The sequence below is a fragment of the Corvus hawaiiensis genome, chromosome 30 (genome assembly GCF_020740725.1).
Source record: "Corvus hawaiiensis isolate bCorHaw1 chromosome 30, bCorHaw1.pri.cur, whole genome shotgun sequence".
Classification (NCBI taxonomy): Eukaryota; Metazoa; Chordata; class Aves; order Passeriformes; family Corvidae; genus Corvus; species Corvus hawaiiensis.
Window position 1 is genome coordinate 2252996 of NC_063242.1, and position 23025 is coordinate 2276020.

Consider the following 23025-nt stretch of genomic DNA (forward strand, 5'->3'; position numbering starts at 1 on the left):
TGAGTGCAGTTTGATTTGTAAGAGCTGCCCCCTGAATGCAAGGAAAGTTTATGTGCTTGAAAATATTATCGTGACCTAAATGGATTCGTCAGTTTCTTGAGTTTTGCTAACTCATTGAATTATGCTTCTTTTGTCAGAAGACTTTATCACACTTGTGAAAACCTAAGTGGCTGTTACAAATCTTATCTGAAACAACTGTTATAGATTTTATAGGCTTATGCTTATGTATCTTAAACATTCATGAGTCTTTAATTTTCAAAATGTATTTTTCCTCTACCGGGAAAATGTCACACTCTACAAAAACAGTTTTTCCACTCTTTCATTAAAACATTACAGTAAATTAATATTGATTACCTTTTCTCTTCATTCTAATAGATAAAAAAAACTGTTGCGAAGAGTCTGTGGACTTGTTCTGAACATGGGCAGCTGGAGAAGGATGCACTCCCAGTGTCCCAACCTCTGACTTGCACTGTAGCCTCTATCATAAATGCATTTTTCCAAGGGAAAGAGCCTAGCTCTGTAGATAAATCAGATCAGCTCTGAAGCAGGTGTACTAATGTGGGGAAAAAAAGTTGTCTTTTTTCCCCAGTAAAACTCTGATCACCCCCACAGAGGTAAATGTCTGTACCGCAATACCTTGTTTTGGTCTTGCTATAGTGAAGACTTCCAACAGTAATGTCCATCATTTTACAGCAGCTACTTCCATTTGATTTTCACTGGAGGCTGACAAATTTACTCATAACTTTAAAATAACATATTAAAAAAAATATTATGTAGAAGAATAATGATGTTTTCAATGTCAGCTGCTGAGAACTCCCACAAATAATAACTGTTAATTAATACTTTCCATAGCCTAATGATATTTCTGTTGAAGAGGCAAGCTACTTTGGGTGTCCTGAAACCATCTACTCAGCTTTGCAATTCCTGCTTGTCCAATTTAATAATGAAAAGTAGTATTGAGCAAAAAAATTCCAGTCCATGAGCAAAGTAATGCTATGTGTATGTTTTGTTAGCTATGCACTATGTGTCATAGTGCATAGCTAACAAAAGCCTGTGCTAGGGAATTGAGGTGTCCTTTCCTTCATCCTCCCCTTTTTTTTTAATGCTGAACACACATTTATTGAGTTTTAAAAGCATAAATTGAACAACTGATAATTACACCAGAGACGCAGCCAAAAAAAGGGGTAAGCAGTGAACGAGTTGTCATATTTCCCAGTGCTTTAAGACACGTTAATGTGTGTGTAGATATACAGTCCTCTTTTCACCAATGATCATTTACAGGTTTCTGCTGCCACTCTCCAGTTCTGTCAGTTGAGCTTCTGTCCCTGCTGGCCTGGCTATTCTGAAGTAGCAGGTAGCCCATCACTGTGGGACACACATTAATTTCACACTTCCTTTCTGAGCTATATATGTGTTGCTGATGTCTTCTTCAGCATAACACAGATATACCCAAAATCTTACAATACTGAAGATAGCTATTTAGATGTAAATCTAAGCTCTTAGACATATCTTATAAATATAAATTTACAGCTACACCTGCAACTATAAAATTAATGTCTTTATTATATCTGTGTAGCTCTGTGTGTAATGTCACACACCTGTAGTAGATAGCAGGTCTGTAGAGAATATCTAAATATCTAGAATATAAATCCGTAAATAGGGATATATAAATAAATATTTCTCTCTGTGAATACGGAAGTGCAAAGACCAGATGTATAAAACCTGTGAGTTAAGCCCCAGGATGTGCAGTAGAGGCAGTCATACACCAGAAAGCAAGTCTGCCATAAAATCCATTACAGGAGGCACCATCTTCAGAAAAGGGATTCCCAAATGCAGAGTGGGGAGCAGCCTAGCTGACAAGCTATGTGGCAGGCACTGAAGACATGGGTAGGCTTGATTGTCACAGTTAAAGCCAATGGGAAATGACAGAGGTTTGATTCTTTCAGGGAAAGGACATGAAGGGTCCTAGATATCCTGAATCCTTCGTGAATACTGGTTGACAAAGTGATATCAGGCACACTCGAGATGTGGAAAGGTGTTGACTACCCCACTTTGTGCATCTGATATGCCCAGTGTACCAGATACAAGTTTTCTTCCCCATGCATGTTAGGCGTGGTAACTGAAGGAAAATGAAAATTTTTATTTTGTACTCATTATATTTTGCTAGAATGTGAGTTTCATTTGCACTGCCTTTTGCATGTTTCTTGAAGAGTTCAACATGGGGAAGTGCTAAGTCCTGTAGCTGAAGAGAAAAAACCTCAGGCACAGTACAAGCCAGCGTCTGACAGGCTGGAAAGAAGCTTTACATAAAAGAACCTGGGGATCCTAGCGAGCACCAAATTGAACATCACCTGACAATGTGCCCTTGTGGCAAAAATGGCAAATGGTGCCCTGCATTAACAGCAGTATTGCCGCAGGTCAAGGGAGGTGATCCTTCTGTTCTACTCAACACTGGTGAGGTAACACCTGGAGTGCTGGGTCCAGTTCTGGGCTACAAGAAAGACATGAACATTCTGGAGGCAGTCCAACTAAGGACCACTAAGATGATGAAGAGACTGGAGCATCTTATGTACAAGGACATGATGAGAGAGCTGGAACTATTTAGCCTGGAGAGCAGAAGGCTCAGTGGGGAATCTCATTAATGCATATAAATACCTGAAGAGAGGGTGCAAAGAGGATGGAGTCAGGTTATTTTCAGTGATGTCCAGTGACAGGACAAGAGGCAATGGGCACAAATTGTAACACAGGAGGTCCCATCTGAACATCAGGAAATACTGGCACAGGTTGCATAGAGAGACTGTGGCATGTCCTACCTTGTCCTACACATGTCCTACATATGTCCTACATAGTCAGCTCTAGAATCCCTGCCTGAGCAGGGACATTAGGCCAGAAGACCTCCAGAGGTCTCTTTCAACCTCAACCATGCTGGGGCTCTGCGACAGCCTTGATGTAAATTTAGTGATGATACTCAGAAGAAAAAAACCCCACAAATAAATGCTGAAAGATGTAGGTGTATCCAGTAACTGTATAAAACTACAAACTGTAACCAATATTTTAGAATAGAAAACCCACATAGCACATTCCCCACTGAAAACAATTCAAAATGATAATTTTGGTATTTGTTGTTCACTGTTACCTCATCTATTCAAAATAGTTCCTTTCCCTTTCCTTTCCCTTTCCCTTTCCCTTTCCCTTTCCCTTTCCCTTTCCCTTTCCCTTTCCCTTTCCCTTCCCCTTCCCCTTCCCCTTCCCCTTCCCCTTCCCCTTCCCCTTCCCCTTTCCTTTCCTTTCCTTCCTTTCCTTTCCTTTCCTTTCCTTTCCTTTCCTTTCCTTTCCTTTCCTTTCCTTCCTTTCCTTTCCTTTCCTTTCCTTTCCTTTCCTTTCCTTTCCTTTCCTTTCCTTTCCTTTCCTTTCCTTTCCTTTCCTTTCCTTTCCTTTCCTTTCCTTTCCTTTCCTTTCCTTTCCTTTCCTTTCCTTTCCTTTCCTTTCCTTTCCTTTCCTTTCCTTTCCTTTCCTTTCCTTTCCTTTCCTTTCCTTTCCTTTCCTTTCCTTTCCTTTCCTTTCCTTTCCTTTCCTTTCCTTTCCTTTCCTTTCCTTCCCCTTCCCCTTCCCCTTCCCCTTCCCCTTCCCCTTCCCCTTCCCCTTTCCTTTTTCTTTTCTTAAGTCTGTTATAGGCCCAATGTTGGATTGTTTACCATATTTTTTGTTACCATAGCCCTGCCATTTGTAATTTTTCTTTAATTTTATTGGTGCTTGTTGAAATAAACATGAAGATTAAGAAATGTGCAAATAATTCAAGGATTTTAAAAAATCCTTGATTTCTATCAGTTTTTTTTCAGAGGATCTCCTCATATAAAATTTGTAATTCATTTTGCACATTCAGTTACCAATATAAATGTCAATAAAGGATGAAGTTACCTGCTCTTTGCAGGATAAATCTAATTTATGTGGTTGACAGAACTTTTGCCCTAAAGGTAGTTATTGTGTTCTTTCATATTAATTATTACTGGGATTAATCTTTGAATGTGATGAGGGTTCTTTACAACCTCTTGACTTTGCAGAATATGAGTGTAATCTCATATCTGGAGAATTTAAACATTTTTTCTCAGGAATTTCAAATCTTCTGTTTCACTTTAAGCAGCAGTTCCAGTCCCAGGTCTCAGTTTTCAACACCTTCAGAGTGTTGTGGCCAGTATATCGGAGATTGCATATTAATTCATGAGCAACCCTTCAGCACAGTATAGCTGACAATGCCTGAGTTGAAGCTACTGAGAGGGTGAAGTAAACCTAAAACTCACCGGGCATAATGAGTAAATTACATTCTTCCTAGAACTGGTCACTTCAGGTCAGATTTTTAGATTAACAGTGAATTGCTAGGGATGGGTAGAAGTGTCACAATGGCTGCAATCCATGCTTTATATTTTCTAGACATAAATAGAGAGAATGGAGAGAGCACAGTGAGGCACAGTGGATGTGAGATCTTGTTTGCAAAAGACTGGATTAAGGATGATAAAATAAATGGAAAATCACAATTCGTAATAGTTTGCCATCCCATTGATGTAACATAGTGTTCAAATAGAGAAGAACAGCTTTGAGAGACAGTAGTTCCTCTACTTCTCAGAGCTATATAGTATGAGGATTAACTAAGGAACGCTATTTGAAGAATTCTGAATGGATAGCACACAGTTCCCATGTGTACTGTCCATTTTTTATATGACAAGGAGACATTGCAAGTGGCTGATGAGAAGTGTTTGCTGTTATGTATTAATTTAGGATTCAGTTTGTCTTCCTACTTTTGCCTATTGGGCCATAAGACTGCTAGAACCTTTCCATAATTTGTTAAGCAGACACAGCAGCATCTGAAATAAATGTAATGCATTTGTGTCAAATCTGAATACATAGTCATGCTCAATTTACATCCTATAGTTCATTTTGAATAGCATATAATTTCATTTTTACTGCAGAAAAAGCTGCAACTCCAATTTACAGCCCAGATAGATAAAAAGACAGTTGCACTTTCCCAATCCTAAAGTTGTGGATGAAACTTGTGCTATCAAAAGATTAATTTGATTTCATACTGTACAGTCCCAATGAAAGACAGATCTACAGCTGACAGAATGTCTCCTGACATTGGTGGAAGTTCAAAGTTCTCTGCACTACAAAGCACAAAAGCCTGTATAATTTTTAATATCTTTCATTTTCAAATTATACTTGTATTCTAATTTGTGTAAATTCTTGTTGAGTAATAACTTTTCATTTTAGAAATTACCATATAGAGGTATGTATATCCACAAATAATTTTATGTGTCAGCAACGCTATTCAGAAGATTATGTAAACAGTGCCCAGGAGTTTGAAGTAGATTGCAGTAGTCAAAATACAAACAACACTGCTTGTAATCCTTGTGTTCAAGGTATGTAGGATTTGGAAATTGTTTTAATCTATGACACTCATAGTCTGACTACCTTTTAGTACAGAAAATACCAAATGTGGAGAAGTCACTGCATCAATACAGAAATGGCACAGACTCATAATCTGGATAAATAGTAGGACTGTAGATTTTAAGAGCATAACTTCCTTCTTTACTGAGGAATAAAAAAGTAAACATAATAATAATACTTTTTGAGATGGGTGTTAGATACACTGTGGATAGTTGTGAGCAAAACATAAGTTATCATCCTGTGACTAGGAAAAGCAGAGACAGTCTGAAAGTTTTGCACATGCTGGAAGGAGAGACATCCATGAAAATTAGTCTAAAAGGACAGATTTTCACTTGGCAAAATTGGTTACCATTTGCAGAACTGGATCAGATAACTCTCCCCATCCACTTTCAGTGTTCTGTGTACCTTTTAATCACTATTTTGTATAATCTGATAACTAGTAATTGCAGTTACAAATGGGAGACTTAATTACTTATGTAAACCCAGTAATAGGAGGGGTTTGAAGAAAAATGAGCAATACCTTGCTCAAAATTAATGAATACATACTTGTTCTTTTTCTTTCTTTCCCTGAAAAAGATACCATTGGTGACAAAGATTTTTTGCATAATTCAAAGTAAAAATTAGCTGCCCAAAGCCTTTTTTTTGCCCAGATCATAATTTTTGTAGGCCATTGACTCTAATTTGTAACACTTGAAGGCTTCTGTATTGGAACAAAACCGTCCTCATATTTTTGCCCCTCTAGTCTTGCTATCAAAATGATAAGTATTTCTATTTAAAGAAGTCTTTCAGAAAAAGTCACTTCTAAGCAACTTAGATTCCTTGTTATGGTGATATTTTAAAATGTTATTCACAGTTTGCTTTTTCTCATTGCAAGTTACAATGGAGTAATTTATTCTGAGTGAAATATCTGAGAATGTAAATACATTTATCAATTAAAAACATCATATCATCCACATCTGCTGATAATATGATCTCCATCAAGCTCTCGACTTCATTGGACAAGGAGATTTAAAGGATTTACATGAGTTAGTGTCAAACATCAGCTGATGAATGAAAGCTCCTAAACTCCATATGCTCCACTATCGCAGTGTTTGAGCTGCAACGATTGTTGGACTCAAAAGTGACAGCAGAAACATTCTTTAGTTTTCTGTCTCTGAGCTGCTGATTTGCCATATCTTTTGATATAGAAAACAATGGAAGTTGGAAGGGTTAACTTAGAAAATGTTTCATATATTCCTTTCAGTAAAGTGATTCTATACTTTGAATCCAAAGTCTGCAATTTTCTGGAGTCAATCCTATTTAAAAGGGGAAACCAGATCAGCAAACCAAAAAGCAAAAGTTCTAACTCATCCTCTTGTCTCCCAGACAAGTAAGGGGTGAGAAAAGGGACAGAGTTAAAAATCCCATAGAAATTTCCTGGCAGGATAAGTCCACGACCGCGGTTATTTAATCCAAAACAGCATTTCTGACTCTAGCCTCCTAGAGAACAAATACAGGATTGACACTTCTTGGATGTTGAGATTTTCTGGACCACCAGGTTAGGGAAGGAATAAATAGATCCTTGTACAACTTGGAGGAAAAATAAAACATCAAAGTAACAATGTGACCTTTGTAATCTGACTGTATTTGACTTTCCTCCATGCCATCCAGCAAGAGTTGTTTTGTACCCTGAAGAAAGGAACAAGATCATGGTATTTGCATATAAACCGGTGGAAGTACAAGTCAAACACTGCTCTCACATTCAAAATCAGATGAAACAGATAAATCTACAGCTTCTACCTTGTTGCACTACTGAGATTACATTTGAATAGATAGCCATGGGACCTGAAAGTAATTCCATTTTGAAGTCTGAGTTTTAACTTTTCTATATCAAATAAAGAAGATGAAATTGTCTATTTGAAACAACTCACAATCAGTGCTGCTGAATATGGTACTCTCCTTGTTCCTGATCCCTGATATTCAACCAGACCCCAGCACACTAAAAGAGAAAAAATATTTCCATATGTCTGGGTGTTGTTTTGGATGTGGCAGATTTTTCAAACCAGAGTTCTGGAAAGAACACTTCCAGGGTATTAGCATCCTTAGGACATGATTCTAATATGTCAATTTGGCTTATGAAAGGTACAAGAAGTTCTAGGTCATTCTATGTAAATAATAGTTATTAAAAAATCTTTAAAATAAGTCTCAGTAGTATCTGAAAGGCATGATGACAGATCAAGCGGTGGTGTTGGTATACAATTTTTCAAAATTGGATTTGTTTAATAATGTTACTTGTATTTAATCATCTTTGAGTTAAAGACAGAAGATCACATTGTGAAACACCTTCTGAAGACATCAGTAGTATCAGTATTCATAATGTTAAATGCCCTTACTACTTACATGAGCAGCATTGCTCTATTATATCTTAACTGTCACTGGAACAAAATTACAGCTTGTAGTCTTGTTACCTCTAAAGGAGGTATGCTCTCCTCATTGCCCCGAATCTTTCACTTCTCTCAAACTCATTTTAATCCACCCCAAATGTGTTTTTTAAATAATTACAAAGAGCAACAGCTACAATTTAAGTGTTTGCTCTGACATGGATCTTAAATGGATTTTCAGGCATTAGATTCTATGGGATGTTTAATAATTTTCCCTGGATAATGTAAATATTTTCCTGTATTTTTAAACAGTTTAGTATATCTTAGTAGGCTTTGTAAATGGAATATTTCTTTCCCTCCTTAGGTTAAGTCAGCTGACTGTTTTCTGCTTAGTTTTGAACACAATAGTACTAACTCATAAAATTAATTCCCATTTTGTGGGATTGTCAGAAATGAGGATTGCTCTGACCCCTGTTTGAACTCATCAGCTGAAATGAAGTTGTTCAGTGAGCTGGAGAAGACAAAGCTGAGTTCCAAGAAATTAATCAACTCCATCAGCCTCCATGATAGGCCTGAAAATGGCACACATCAGACTGACCCTGAGCAGCTCTGGATTCCCTCCGTAAATGAAAGTCATCATTCCTGGCAAGGAAGATACTAAATTATAGGCTTTTAAATTTAATTTTCAGTTTACTTGTGTTTTCGATTAGTGTGCCATGTTTCATAAAGATGGTAGTACCTTTAAGTAGTAAATGCCCTTCATCTACCAGCTCGATCCCTGTTGTAATAAAAAGGTAAATTTGAACTAAAAACTGTTAGCAAATGAAACATGTGGTTGATTTTTTTTTCCCTTTTCTCTTTTCTTTCTCAGTGACACCTTAAGCAACAACACCAAATTATTTTCTTCATACCAAAATCAATAACAGGCTTGGAAATAAAAAGTAGCCCGGCAGCCTGAGGCCACAGATTTTCATGACAGGCTACTAAAACTATCTTTCAGTAGCCTGAAGGTCTGCCAGCTAATCATTCACTTTCCTTTCACTATTTAGTTGTCGGATATCTCTCCGGGCTAGTAAAACTTAAAGGCTATGTGACAAATTGTCTGCTAAAGAAACGTTGTCCATTTTTATCTTTGTGGAACTTCAATCTGTGGCACATAGGCTGGAAAGTTCACATTGCTTTGGAAGGAAGACAGAAATTCAAATGTCAACGAATCTTAAATCCTTAAATGTCTTCTTATTTTATCAAATACAAAGCATAAAAGCTATTGTTTTGTGCCTTTAAAAATCAGTAGTAGTAAAAATAACATTTTTTTTGGAGAGACAAGATGGATAAAAAAGGGAAAATAAGATTCTTTAGTTCAAGTCTCAAAGGTGAGAGAGAATGACAATTAAGATTGAAAAGCTTAATGAGGCTTTCCCTATCTTGCACATATGCATGACAATATAACCTATAAATATAGGTAACTATAAACATAAAAAAAAATTATATATATAAATTATATATAATACATATTATACATAAAATTATAGAAATAAATAATATAATTATAGATAACTGTAGGAATTCCCAGCGTCCATTGTAAGTGACATTTATCCTCCAGCAGAGCTGATAGGAAATCGGAAGGTGATGAATACTGTTAACTCTCCTCAAAGTTCTCTTTTGTACAGGTTTTTATTTAAGTATATAAATGTATACATTTAGTCTAGATAGTAAAACTTCATTTCTACCTTTTCAAAGGGTCAAACAACTCTAATGGTTTACAAACAAAAAACCTAGCAACTGCTTAATAATGTCAGCAGTAATTTCCTATTAACACATTTGGGAGATATTTAATAAACTAGATTGACTAGCATCTTTCTAGTATTCCAGACTGACCATGTGTTTCCAGATTTGTACTTATACAGTCTTTCAAGTGCATGGCTTGAGGCAAAATATGCACCTTTGCTTCTTAACTATTCTTCAACATTTCTGGTGTTTCCCTTTTCCCTTTACACCTCTATTGCCTCCAAAATATGTCCTGGATTGGCTTTTGCAGATAAACCAAACGAAAGCTTTCAGATATAGAAGTATAATCTATGCTAAACCTTTACATTATCTTAAACAGATTACATCAATATAAGTCTTTAGATCATTTTAAGTACTTCAGACCTATTAATTTGTTCTCTAATAGGCATTTAGCAACAGAGGTGCACAGATAAGGGGTGGTTAGGGTGGGGGCAAGACAGTTAAACCTTGTCTGAAGTAGCTGAAGTGCTTTGCCACAGTGGCTATGTGCCAAATTTTAGTGATTAACCTTCGTGGCCCCCAAACATCCTGAGACAGTGGATAGTGTATGTCAGTTTAACTTAGTTAAAAAGCAACAAGCCTTCTCAACCTTAATTACTGCTTATTGGCTTTTCTATCTGAGAAGCAAGTTTTGAGGTGTTTCAATTCTCTGTGACTATAATGGAGAAGTAGCTTGAGGAGTCAATTATTTCAAAGTTTTTCATTGTGAACAGAGAAGCGCACTCACTTGTATTGTATGTGTGTATTGTACACACAAACACACATAAAGGAAAAAGGTGATTTTTACTGTTTTCCCACTGTTCTTTTAATGCAGGCACAGCCAGAAGCAGCAAACTCGCTGTCACAGTTCCTTTCTGTTTCCAAACTACCATTCTCCTTAAAAAATTATCTTGCTTCTGGTGAAAATTATCAGAATAAAAGTGTGATGACTGCTTTATTGTAAAACCAGAAAAGAAGACTATAGATGTTCTGAACATCTAAGGGTAGCAAATTTGACCAACACTTAAAATATCCTTTAAAGGGACTTTTTGGAGTCTCTGAAGAGAAAGTAGCACAGACAGGTGGTAAGATTTAAACAGAATGGTTGCAGTAGACACGAGGTTCTTGGAAAAGCTTTTGAAACTCCTAAGTTTTCTTCTCAAGGCAGGAACCAGGCAGCCTCATGACTTCACTCACTAGAGTGTGAACATCCACACTTGCATTGGGCCTTGCATACTTCACCTTAGGTCGAGTGTAAGGTACAATATTCATGTAACTGTGTCACCTTCACATGATATTTTCCACACTTATTTTTTAAGGCAGAGTAGACTGAGTGTTATGTGACTCCCATGGATGGAGATAATGGTTCATCAGGGTCACTAAGACACTGCTGATGCTCAGTGCTCAACTGAGTTAGAGTGCACCCTCCCTGCAAAGTAGAAAGGTTAAAAATCTCAAAGTAATTTCAAATAAAGGTGGCCAGTTTGGGTTGAGTGAATGGGTACTATATAATTAAAAGCATTTTGCATATTTGGGGGAAGGACCCTGTAAGAGCACTTAAACAAAAACTTAATAAACTTCTTGCTTCAGAGTGTTTGCAGTATAATTACTGAGACATGAGGGAGAAAGTTTTTGTTGCTTGATCTTACCATGTGTCTGATATAGAGGTTTACTTGGTAATATATATAGCTGGGATAACTAAAAAATTGCTTTCAGTTAGCTGCCCATCCTGTCGCTCTGCTAAGATCACCACTGGAGAAAGAAGGAAATAATGGTATAAACTGTTGAACTTTTTAAAGTTTTATAAGGAGAAGAGTATTTATGATAACAGCTGACCATTTTAGTTTATATTAACAAGCACCGATTCTTGCATGTTAGCTCTTACAAATCTAGTCAGAGAGAAACATGAAATAGAAATGCAGGCAGTCAGATGTCTTACCCGAACTGTGGATTAATCACAAATGTCTCAATATTGCATATTTCCACCTGCAGTTCCACAAAGATGCCACAATACAAATGTTCTGAAAAGCATTCTTATTATTTTCCCCAGAGTATACTCTGCAACAGCTTGGAAATTAAGGTCTATCTACACATGTATGCAGATGTTCAGTTCCAGTCTCTCCTTTGTTTTGACAGATTACATTTCCGTGCTGTGCCCATCTCTCCCTATGAAGGCATCATTTGTTTTCTTCCCCTTGCTGGTGCTGGGCGTCAGTACAGGCATCCACAATGACACATGCTGGTGGAAACAAGGTGAGAACACTGGTGCAGACCTCTTCTGCTCTGTGTCAGTTATGCCATTATTGGCACTTGATCTAGTGGCACGCATTTGTTTAATGAAGCATGGTTGCTTTAACCTTCGAGACCGTCCCCCTCCGAGAAGCATCAGCTCTCTCCTAGAAATTGAGTCATGACACAGTAACGTGCCAGTTATTGTTGTAATAAAAACTGTCCCCCCACAGCAAAGACCACAGCAAAGAGTAATTTGATAATCTTCTACAGCTATATGTACATGCTACTCTTCACATGAAGTGTTAACCCATTACTAGAATATACTAAACATTATTTTATTGGAAAATGGTGAAAAAATCCAGTCCTGAACTTCTGAATTTGTTCTTCTTGCATTTGTCCCTTACATGACTTCATTCAATATAGAAATGAGGCCTCAAATTCTAATTATTATAGTAGTAATTGTCTTTTGAACTTAAAATATTAGTAGGAACAAGCTTCCTGTCTTAATATTACCTTGAAAATACCAGCCTTAAAAAAGATGTGATTTACATTAGCTAGCCTGAAAAATCCTATATATTACTAGAATCCTATATATTACTCAGTCACTTGTCATTAAGTAAGTACAGAGGAACAGTTCTATATGGCTAATAGATACTATAAAGGTTGTTTTATTTCTATGTTAACATCAAAGACCTACTGCAAACATCAAAATCAATAAGGGATTTAATTCAACTGAAACAAAGATGTGTTTGAGGCAAATCACTGCCGTATTTCAGGAGTTCTTTTCCTGCTTTTTTCTGAAATTTTTCTAATCAGAAGGTGACTACTAGTCTTACAGCTAAACTTTATTCTTAGCGCTTGATTCCAAAACAGCTGCTTGTGCCCCTGAAAGAGGAATTCATCTAAGCTTTATTTAATACTTCGGATGTATACTCTGGCAAGTCACATATCTTCTAGCTTGACTATTAACATAAATCAAAAGACCTTGTGAAAACAACAGACTGTCTAGGAATTGGTAGTGCTATAGGGAATATGGGCTTGGAAGCAATGCAAATGTTCAGATATTTACCTACCTTTCTTTGTAAATAAGATATTATGAACAGAAAGATTATGAATTGTAAAAATGCAAATAAATGGTTGACTATTTCTTTGTGCACTGTATTGAGTTGGATACATTTTCTAATGGGGTTTTTAAACAAAGGCTTTGTGATACATGAATACTATTGCTTGTGGTTATGATGAAAGCTTGATGTTACTAAATCTTCAAAGGCAATGATTCAGTGTGAATTTCCCTGATTTGAGCATTGGTGATAACCTTTGTCTAAAACACTAGGCTGGAACAGTTTTATTGTTAAACACTTGTGCTGCATTGACCTTTCTCAGGATTGTTTGCAGTTGGATATTTCAACACGCCACACCTGCAATTGTATTGACTAGAGTATTTTGCCTGTCAGGATTAAGTTAATGTCGTTATCTTTGGCTGTAATGAGTTTTGAGCCTGCTGATGCCTGCCTGCAAATGCAACTGTAAATTACTTTACAGTACGACGTGATGATTTGCTAAGTCTCTTGATAGGTTCTTTAGTCAGATTTAGTATAAAATACAAGATGAAAAAATTTTTGTGCTCTGGCATTCTGCATTGCAGTTGATGTTTTCATAACCTTACTTATATATATGAGAAATTTCACTAATTTCCTGGAAATTTTAATACTCTTTCCTACCAAAGTAGGGGGAAAAAAGAGTAAAGAAGAAATAAATGGTCATGTGATTTCAATTTTTCCATCTTATTTTTAAAATTACTGGGAACTTCTAGGTTTCATGTAAAAATATTTATAACCTTGTAACTGAGCCCAGTTGCACAGATAATTGGCACACTATCTTCAAGCGCTTTCAGCAAGATCTAACAATGATCTCAGGCTTCCTCATATTTCCTCTTCCAAATCATATGGGTGAGACAAGAAAGCAGGCCAGGACAGAGAATCTGAGTGTGCACATTGGCTGTTCCATGGTTGATGTACCTGGTGTATCTCCTGCCCAGCCACAAATGCAAAACTCTTGTACAATTCCTATAATTGTAGAATGCATCTCACTTAGTGTAATACCCTTTTTCTACTTTTGAGAAATACAGTGCTACCTTGTTTATATTTGTTCAGGACAAGTCTGTAAAAATTGCTTTCTTAGGCAGATAGTAACTTAGACTTTTGGTGCTGAAGAGTTGACCTTTGCCTATCATACCAAGCATCAAGCTCCCATTTTCCAATCTGAGTAGTTACTGGAACACAGCTGCATCTTACTCATTATAATGCTGAAGTTAATGGGAGATGATCCGAAATGGGTGCTGTAATATAGTGACCAGTGTCATCTCAGAGATCTGAAAGGACACATTGGCCTCAGCAGGGCAACACATTGGGAAACGCTGGGAGAGGAAAAAGGAGCAATACTCTATAACCTCCATCCAAAAAAATCCCCCTTGACAATGATTTTGGCAAACATGAAAATATATTTAAACTGAAAAACAAATTTGATCTGGTTGAGAAAAAAAAAATTTAGAGATGCCTAGAGAAGTAAATTTTAAACCCCCTTATTTATTTCATTTAGAATGAAAAGCTGAAACTTAGAAATTTCATAAAATGAAAATGCAAATTCATATGGTTTAAGACTGCTGAAAAATTTCATATCTGCTGCTTTTGTTTAGACTTTGTTAGAGCTTTGATATGTACAATTACACGTTGTACACCATTACACTGTAGTTTATACCAAGATATTAATGCCAAGTGAATGAAAACGCTATTGTAAAGAAATTTTGGGTTTTGTTTGGTGAAAATAGAGTTGTGACATTTCATGTAAAGTTGATAGATTATAATTAATCTTTTTTGTTTAAAAGACACTGCACTGGGATTGTTTGGACTGGGTTTACAGATTCTTTGCTGATGATAACCAATTTAATTTTGGGGATTGGATGGGAAAGTGTGTTTCTATCAGAGCAGCTGTGGTGCCAGTCAGCTGATCAGAATTCAGCTTTCAGTCTGTTTCCAGCTCTATGGACCACAGCTATGGGATTCAGCTCATCTGCATGTCAAAACATATGTTATAGAAATCTGGCTAGTTTTCCAAGCTTTCCTTATATGAGGCAACATTTAAGGTGGTTATCCCTCTCTTCTGAATGTAACTGGAGTCTAATGATAAATGATTAGGAGTAATGCAGAAATCTAAGGGGAGTTCAGGTGAATGCTTGGTATGAGCAAATTGTACACCAATGTCATTACGTTGTTTTTGGTTTCTGTAAATCATTGGTTTCAAAAGGCAGTAGAAGTTTAGGAGATTTCTAGGTTTTGCTGAAAACAAATAAATAAACACTCATGATGACACAGGCTCCAGGACAGGGTCAAAGACTTAACCTATAACTTAGTAAATCTCACTTCATATTCTGCCACAGTTGGGGAAGTATGAAGAGTTAAAACCATTAAAGTGGTCATCTTTGGCTGATGTGTAAGTCACAACTGCATTCACAGATGTATTAAAAAAAAACAAACAGGCAACTATATCATGAGATAGTTCATAACAAAAAAAGAAGAAAAAAATATTAAAAATGCGTCAGTACATATATACGTTATAGTATTGGACAAAAAGCAGATATGGTACCTATATCTGGCAATATTCATTCTCCCAAAGTGTGCACTCTATTTGGGGAAAAAAAAGGATGAAAAACAAAGAGGGGGAGGAGATAACTGAATTTCTAAATTTAGAAATAAATAAACAATAAGGTAACAGAAGAAAACTGTCTCTTAGCTGAGTGAACATCAGTTGACTTATCATACTTTCTCTTGCCAGTGTTTCATAAGTGTCATGGATGAGGTGAGGTAATTCTCATATTGCCAGAAAGGTAGCAGCACATCCTTGAGTTTCAGGGTCACCTGTTGAACCCAAAATACTCATAACTAATTGTTTCAGAAAAGGCTTTTTTTTTGATTGTTTGATTCTACCTTGTCACCTATAAATATTGAAGTGCCTGAGCTGGAATGCCATAGAATAGATTTTGCATATAACAGAAGTTGCAGCTGCTATTGCCCTGATTCCATCTGGATACTTAAAGGAGGTTCCGTCATGTTTCAGCCAAGAAAGGCCCTACAGTGGCTTTGCTGTGGGAAGAGAGCAAGATGTGCTAATTCAGACTGGCATGTTATGACCTAAATGTTTCTTTCAGGTTGACTGGAAGCACAAAGATCTCTAATGAAAAAATTTAAAACATATATTTTAAAACATCTTTTCCTGACTATAATGTGTGATAAAATAATTATGCAGCATAAATTAAAGGAATTTTCCAAAAACTTGTGAAAGGATTTTGAAGAAAGGTTTAGCAGAGTGTTCAGTGCACATGTAAGGGGCTGTACGTCACTGAAGGAAAAACCATGAAGCAAATGAATACTTTGGACAGAAAGAATATACAAAACTACTTGTCATTATGAATTTTCATTCCAGCTGGCTGCACATCTTGCAACAAGAGCTGATTGTATCATAGTATTTTTAGAAACATTAAACCACAGTTCTTCCTCCCTACCTGTAGAGCCAGCTCTTAGTCTCCATCTACTGCTGAACTTGTTTCACTGTTACTCACACCATTGTTAAAGTGCATGCTAAAAATTGTAGATTATTTCTGTTCGCTGCACACTACATTGTTTTACCATGGATAATATTTTATTTATAAGGAAAATAAATTGTCAGAGTTAAAAAACACAGTGCATTTTGTTCTAGGCAACACATTGCTTTTATCACACAAATAATTTATTGGTTCTGCTCCCAGACGAGTTCTGTGCTGACCTTTCCAGGTATACTGAATATTGCTGCATAATTCGTCTTGTTGGGAAAATGTATTTATTTTAGCCATTAATACATGCTGTGATAACCTTTGTGTTGAGGAGCAAGTTTGCTGCTCTAATTCTGATACATATTTTTACAGATGCATATACAGAAAACAAAACTTCCTATCTTAAAGCCTTTTATTCTTAAGGAGACAGATTTGAATCCGAACCTACCATATAAGTTTTGGTAATGGGTTGAAGTAAAACTAGAACAGCCCTATTTCCTGGTTACAGGGCAGACACAGTCCCACTCTAATGCAGAACCAGCCTCTGCAAATTGTCAGAAAAAATGGCAGGCACATGTTCAGAACAGCTCACTGCATTTTAGTAACACCTCATGTGAGCTTGAATAACTTCAAACATTCTTTCGCAGCATCACTGTCTTATGCAACCAAATCAGCCACCACATCAGCCCATCCCTAGGTGAATATTTACTTTCAGGTTCTATGGAAGAAGGGTCTGAAAGCTGAAGAAATGTCAAAACTACATTTTTCTTAATCTAAGTTTATAATGAACAGCACACTTGGCAAATTTAAGTCACAGTAAAGATGTCCAAAGACTAAAACCAAGCTAGAGTAGTAGTAGAATAATGAAATGCATTTTGAACATAATGCACATAAATTTTCATGCAGTAGTTCAGTTTGTATATTGTTAAATATATGTCTAATAACTTATTTTGAAATAACCAGTTCAAATTTTCTCTTCTGAGTATCCTGAAATTTGCATGAGAAAAAATGGTTCCTTATAATAAGTGCAGAAAAACAGTATGCAAGTCTGTGTCTTACACTTCTGGAAGAAATGAATCTCTGAAAATAAAGATACATCTGTTTTGTTTTTGTTGGTTTTTTTTCTGAACATCGAGCATTTAATATATGGTGCTCAATTTTTGTAGTTTTCAAGTCCTTCTACAAGCTGCTCAACGTCTGGTCTCATGCTTGGTATTTCCCCACTCAGAGAGTGTTGGTGTGTTGCAGCGGGGATTACTGTAACACGCGTATATCAAACCAGGAGTCCCGTGGAAAGGAAGTATATATGGATAGATTCGTGGTAGATGTTTCAGAGATGTTTATTTCTCCAGCCGCATGGCCGGGGCTCTACTCAGGAACTCCGCAGTCACGGGACCCGAGGGTCCTTGGCCACACCGGGGAACACAAACCAACCAATGGGGAACGAGGCTGACCAGGGGCAGGGAAACCCCGTGCCTCCCCCCCAGGGCCCCTCTCCCAGGGATCCATGGCAGCGGGGGAGACCCCAACATTGGTGAACATATTATTTATTAGTTTGTTGTGTTTTTTAAGGAGAGGGAGAAAAATATTCTCAAAGCAGAAGAATGTTCAGGGTTGGAAGGTGAGCAATGACTTGCAAACATTTTCCACTTCAACAGCTGCTCCAGGAGTTTAACATCACTTTGTGTTTTTTGATTTCAATACGCCTTCTGTTTAGACAGCTGCCTGAATACGGGTTTATAGCACACAGAAGAGAAAACCCTCCCATAAAATGTGGCACTAGTTAAAAAGGCAGGCCATAAATTGGAATAGGCCTACCTCTACAATTCTTCTCTCTACTGTAATTAATTTGGACACTTTCTGGCATTTGCTGCCTGAGATTTGAAACATAAACAATGTTTACACTTGTAGGTACTCATGTTCAGTTTAGTCAACTTATGATACAGATGGTAGGAAAAAAGAATTAAATAAAAAAATTTCATAATTATGATTTTTTTAAAACTTCAGACAAAAATGAGACATTCCCCCCAAAAAATCCCAACAAAATATGCAAAAATATTATGAGGAAGATCTTAGTACCAGGATTTCTCCTGCTCTCTCTCTGGCCCATTTATTTAATATTTATTATTTAACAGTAATATTTAATTATTTATGTGAAGTGGAATAGCATCAACAAGAGAGGCTGGGAGAAAAAAAAAAGAACCAACCTGACTTGTAGAGAAGTGGTTATTATACTTGCCCATGATGTGGAATAAGGAACATGGAGGAGTTTATATTCCAAAGCAGGGAAAGCTAAACTTGAAGCTGTTGTTTCCTATCATATTTGTATCAGGAGATTAGGCTATTTAACGACAAAAACTCTCTTGCCTTATTTTCCTTTCTAAATTTTCTTGGGATGGTAGTACAATCCACTGCTGCAATTTCCTGAAATAAAAATGGCATGTCAGTATTGAGAATGGAAATTTTTCCCTTTAGCCTGGAACATCAGCTTGGTCTCTCAGTAGGCAGCTACAGACAACTTGCCAAGGAGATACAGAGCACTTACTTGTGATATACACATTCTCTGTCCAATCAGTGCACTATTTCAGCTGTTTCAAAGGATGGTAGGGAAGGCCTGTGGACTACAGGAGATGACTTGAGTTTATGTGAAGAAGACAGAGATGTCTTGGAATATCTGCGCCTCTCTAGAGGAGGTACCTCAGACCTGCAAGAACCAGCTTGAATATTTCTGTTATTTCCAGTTTATCAGTGCATGGACTTTTAGAAACAAAGATGCTAAAGGGAAGAAGCCCCTTCTCTCCAGTTTCTTCCCTGGGCTGTAGGGATACAGAATCCATACCACAAACTTTCTGGTAGAATAGTCTAGCTTGTAACACTGGGTGACAGAGAGAGAACAAGAAGCTGCCACTCCCAGTTGGTGTCAAGACATCCAGAAAAAGGAACTCCGAAATTTGAAATGTTTATAGTGTATAGTTTGTTGCTTAGATTAAGATCACCCAGCCTTAGCAGCTGCAGTATCTGGAAGCACACTCTCCCACTCCATCCCCATCCCAATCCCCACCACAGATTCCCTTCCAAAGAAACAAAAATTCACCTTTCACACCACCAACATCAGTTGTCACCAAGAAATCTATTCCCTCATGTACCTATTGACACGGGTGACTGCTGTGGGGAAGAGACAAGAGTAACAGGAGTAGATAGCTGCATTTGTTCCATGCATTCCAGCTGCTGGTCTAGTTTCAGGGGATGTAAGAGGAACAAGGAAAGAAACAGTGCTAGGAGAAACCCAGTGCTGACACTTCAGGATGCTGAGCTCATTCCAGGTCCTTCTTTCAGCTGGGATGGTTGTAGAAGGGTTGGTAGAAGGAAGCCCAGCCTGCTGAAAGGCTACCAGGCTAAAGAAACAGTACAGTACTTCTGCCTGGCTCTGGAATAATAACCCCTGTTTCCATAAAAATGCAGCAGAGAGGATGAGAGGTTCTCGTAGGCTAGACTGGGCCTCTGGTGAAGTGTGCTGTGTTAGGCAAGCAGAGACTGGAGCCCAAGCCCTCCCCTCTAGCAGAGGCATAGCTACCAGCGAGGCTGCGCAAACTTCACAATCTCTATTCATCTCTAGAAATCAGGACATTCAGTACTCCAGTGGTCTCTCATCAGTCTCCTGGTGCTTCATGCTCATGACACACCCTGGTCTGAATTTATTCATGCTTGGAGTGCAGATGTGCATGAGTATCTTCAGTGAGATTGCTCAGAAATATGTCCTCTGTTTCCACACAATACTCAGCTAAGAAGGCCCACTATCTTTTGGTTTCATCCAACATTCCCTAAATTTCTTTGAAAATTAGATTTACATCTTTTCTTTCTTTAGTTCCACGGTTGTTGTCCATGATTCTCTGTTTCTGTTTCCCCTTCTGCTTATTGGAAAATCTTGTGTGTAATTTCTTTTTCTCTGAAGACTTTAAAAAAAAACTTATAAACTTAAATGGTGCCTCTTTTCTAATATTTTAAAAGGAAGCTATAGAAATAGCTATCTATTACAGAAGATTTTTGATATTTTTTCTGTTTTATTCATGTGGTTAATACAATTTTTTTTTCAAATCAAATTTCACTGTTATTTTCCAGCTTGTCTAAGTAACTACATTTTAAATCTTCACCACAAATCATCATAATTCTCAGAGAGCAGTCTCCCCTGCCCACCTTCTAAAACTGCTTTCCTGAGTCTTTGTCTTGTTTGAGGTCAGATGGCCTTGAACAGGGTGTATCAAATCAGACCAGTTTTAGCATAGCATTGCATTTAAGAAGTTCAGAGCAGCTGCTTTGAATCAGCCCTAGAAGACAATTGCCTCTGTCCATTAACTACAGGTCACTTAGGTCCCTACATTTCATGAATCTGAATCGTAACCTTAGTGAGATGTCTAAAGTGAGCTAAAGTTGCGAGAGTGTGTCTTGCCGTAATTGACAAATGATTTGAAATTGGCGCACTCGCCTGTAGAACAGGCCCAGTCAAGATGAGGATATATATTTGTTTGAATTTGACAGCAGAATGAGGACATGCTCTAATTATAATGTTCACACAGCTGCTGTGCTTCAAAACAATTCCAGGCCCCAGCCCTGGAAAAAGATTTGTTGTGAGGTACTCTTTGGCCTTGAAGAGTTTTATTGACTTCAACAGGCCTACAAGTATGTATTGGTGCCAAACACTGCAGCTGCAATAATTAATTAAGATTGAGCTGTCTAAGAGTGGGAAAAGGTACAGTATTTCTAATCCCTTTAATCCACAGATGCTTTGCTTCACGTGAAGATCTAAAACTTTATAGCATGTGAACGTCATGATACTCATGACCACCATTTTAATGGTCAGCATGCTGTATACCCAATGGTAAGTGTGCCTCAATGCCATGAAAAAGTTGATCCATCACCAAATTCCATTCATCATTCCCATTTTAAACATGTACAAAGTGATGGCTTGGACTTGAATATATCTGACATGCAAAATACTTGATTGTTTACATAGCAATTTTTTTAAAAAGAGGGATCCTTTTGGATTTCTTGGACTGTAGGAAAGTATTAGGACCTAAAATACTGTTAAGGAACCTGTCTCTAGCCTCTTCACTCACTATTTTCTTAATTTTTAAAAATACATTTATTTTAATTTTCCTGCAGCTTTCTTCTCATATGACATTTATCTCAAGTACTTCCATAGTCACTTGTCAGCATCCTTCCCTACCATTGTTCTACTCTTGGACCAGCAGTGCTGGAAACACCAGCTGTGTAAAAAAATTTCACTCCCTCTTGCAGGAAAAAGGAGTTAGGAAGCAGCAACATGGAGAGATGACTCTGAGAGTCAGGTAGGCAGAAAATATAACTTTTGTTATTATTATATTTTACAAAATGATATGCTTGTTGTTAACAAAATTGAAAACAACACAGATTTGAAATTGGTTTTCTAGACCCCACCATGTGGGCTAGGAACATAATATTTCCAAATTAAAGTTTGGCACTCCAGAACATGTTAGTAGCAAGAGTTAAATTCTACGGCCAAGGAATCACTCAGTCTTGCCGATACATCTGCCTTGTTAGTAATAAATCTACAGGAGTCATTAGCAAAATCTGCTCCCAGCTACATCCCCTGTGGTTAAAGTTCCTTAGCTTCTCATAGGCTTGGCCAGAACAAGTCTGATCAGGACATGGGTAAGAAAATTTTGAGAGAAATTCAGGATACTTTGAGCAATGTCTTCTTTGTAAAACAATGCTGAAGCCATGTCAGCTGGAGTGGTAGAAGAGAATATCCTCTTGCTAGAGAGGGTATGCATGCTAAACTGCTTTGTTATTTTACCTCAATCTTTATATGCTCAAGGAACATAAAATGTGTGTTCCCATCATGCTAGGCAAGTATAGAGCACTATCACAGTTCTTACCCCAAACGGCTTGCAAACTGAACTAAGGACAAACAATGACAGATTGCTATAGAAAAACATACAAGAGGAATGATAGGATGATAAAAACAATGGCAATTTAAAAATTATTTCAGATTTTCAGAGGTCCAGCTAACTGACCACCTTTTTTTTCCTCTATTCTTGGCTCTGTTTGACTAAGAGGCACTCTACAAATGGTATTCAAACAAATTCTTCAGTGTAGCATCTAAATCTTTTTGTCATTCCATCCGAATGAAAAATATTACAGAAGAACAATATTATTAAGATGAATTTTTCAGCTTACTGCATACGTTATTCCTATTACAGCATCTGGAAAGAGGAGATCTGCCAGGTATTTTAGAAAGTGTAAATTACAGTTGACAAGGATAATTGATACTCCTGGGCTGCCTTTTCTCTGTGGTCAGCTGGGAGTTTTGGAGCAACACAAGTTTTTATAGATCCTTCAGCTAAATGGAAAATCCAAATGTAGGATGCTGTACTAAGAACCGTACGTGGATTTGAGGAAGTTCCTGAAAAAAAAATTAAACCCAGCATCAGTGAATAGGTTCTACTGTCCTATGGCTGTATTATACTGATATGTCTTTTTAGAGAGAGTATTTTTCTTTTAAGTAGGTACAATAATCACTGTGGCTGACAATTATGGGATAATATTGCATATATAAAGCACAGCAACATTTCACATCCCACTTCACCCAGAAGAAGGTTGGGC